At 42.7% G+C, this 1,983-nt stretch overlaps 1 pseudogene across 1 annotated transcript; it reads right to left on the bottom strand.

The window, feature by feature from the left end:
- Nucleotides 1-638: 638 nt before the first annotated feature.
- On the bottom strand, nucleotides 639-1,257 carry LOC148120372 (immunoglobulin heavy variable 3-64D pseudogene; annotated as a pseudogene). The gene is made up of 2 exons (XR_015739291.1): nucleotides 1,122-1,257; nucleotides 639-1,021 (listed from the first exon to the last, which is right to left on the bottom strand). The product of XR_015739291.1 is annotated as an immunoglobulin heavy variable 3-64D pseudogene (transcript).
- Between the last annotated feature and the right edge of the window lie 726 nt (nucleotides 1,258-1,983).

Below are 1,983 nucleotides of genomic sequence, written 5' to 3'. Positions count from 1 at the left end.
GTAATTCCCTGAGGAAGTCCCCAGTTTTTATAACGTCTTAGTAGGACCACATTGCCATTTCCACAGCACAGGCTTCCCTTCTCCACCATTCCCATAATATGGTCTCATTCTTTCCTTTGGTAAATGGCACTCATACCATTAGTTACAGTCAACTCATTCTTTTGGGTTTAAGATTCATTTCTGTGGTTATTAAAAAATGTCAGCTTTATGCATCCTCTTCTGTACATTTCCACGGGTCAAGGTGAATGATCTCAAACAGAGGATGGAGGGCAGAACACTGTGTGCTCATGAGGACATCACCTCTCCTCTGGGTTCCCAGAGCTATCTGTTAACCTTCTGACTCATAGGAAAGATTGAGAGAGGAAGAGGAAGAGTGATAGATACTGTGACACAGACAGAGGTAGGGAGACAGAGAGAGATAAAAAGAAACAAGGAGAAACACTATAATAAATAAACACACACAACACAACTGGAAGCAGAAATTTAAATAATAATGTGGACATTCAGGGATTACTCCACACTATATCTCCAGAGAAAATCCCTAAGTGTGATATGGAGAGGCAGTGCAGGCACAGAGAAGTCCAGTCTTCCATACTTCTCTGAGTGGCAGCTTCTGTGACTAAGATCTCTAAGTGCTCTCAGCGCCCTCTGCTGGTCCGGTGTTGCCCACAGATGTGTTTTTGTCTGAGCTCACAGTAACATTCACTCACTGTGTCTGTTGTACAGTAATACGTGGCTGTGTCCTCAGATTTCAGACTGGTCATTTCCAGGTACAGTGTGTTCTTGGCATTGTCTCTGGAGATTGTGAACCGGCCCTTCACAGCATCAGTATACCAGGTGCTACCGCCATTTGTGTTAATACGTGCAACCCACTCCAGTCCCTTCCCTGGAGCCTGGCGGACCCAGTTCATGTAAGCATTACTGAAGGTGAATCCAGAGGCTGCACAGGAGAGTTTCAGGGACTGTCCAGGCTGCACTAAGCCTCCGCCAGACTCCAGCAACTGTACATCACACTGGACACCTGTAAAAACAAAGAATTCTGGTTAGAAAACTGACACAGAAGACTTTTTTTCTCTTTCTCATGTCCACACAACACACAGCGTCTCATCTTTATGAATTACCTTTTAAAATTAGGACAAAGGAAACCATTATAAGCCATATGTCCATGGTGAGTGTCCTGTGTTCAATGCTAAACCCTGTCTGGGAGGACTTGGAATTCCAGGGCTTGTCTCCTCCGCCAGAGCTGCAGGGTCAGGGCAGGACTGAATTTTATGGGCGCACAGAAGCCTTATTTGCATATTTTTCTGCCATAACCGACTCTGTAGTTGGACCTGAGCAGAAGGCAGTACTCAGAGCAGATATGAGACACCATACACACTGATGAGAGTTATAGAAAGTAAAGCACTAATGTAGCTCTGTGTACACATTTTCCTTGTTAGGGATTTGCCACAATTTATTTAGTTCTCTTTTCACTATGTGCATGGAAAATGTTCTTGTTGCTGTCTGTCTTCCTCTCAGTGATTGCTGTGGGGACAAATTTATATTTGCAGCACTTAATTGTTTGCATCCTGAAATTCTTCCTATGATCAAATTTTACTACCCACTCTGCCTTTCCCTTTCCCATCTTGATACCAGGCAACACATGTCTGTCTTCATGCTGTCTTAGTTCAGTTTTTATTTCTGCATATTTATATAGTCAGCACAATGGGGACATTTAATGCATTTTTGTAACAAACGCCAAACTTTTGCATCAATTTTGTATTTTTAGAAGACATTGTTTTTATTTTCCCAAATTGTCATGCTTTCTACCCATGCAGTCTTTTTCTCTCATTATACCCAAATTTTCCTTTCAAAACCTCTGTATTACCCTGTGCTTTTTCCCTCTTACCCTTCACTTAAGATGCCTTTTCCTGTCTTGACTACTGTTCTATTTCTACGGAAGCCAGAGCACCAAACACACAGAGTCTCGAAAACTCAATCTGG

The sequence above is a fragment of the Myodes glareolus genome, chromosome 11 (assembly GCF_982192425.1).
Source record: "Myodes glareolus chromosome 11, mMyoGla1.1, whole genome shotgun sequence".
NCBI classification, from domain to species: Eukaryota; Metazoa; Chordata; class Mammalia; order Rodentia; family Cricetidae; genus Myodes; species Myodes glareolus.
The sequence above is the reverse complement of the archived record's forward strand: the minus strand, read 5'-3'. Positions and strand labels throughout refer to the sequence as shown.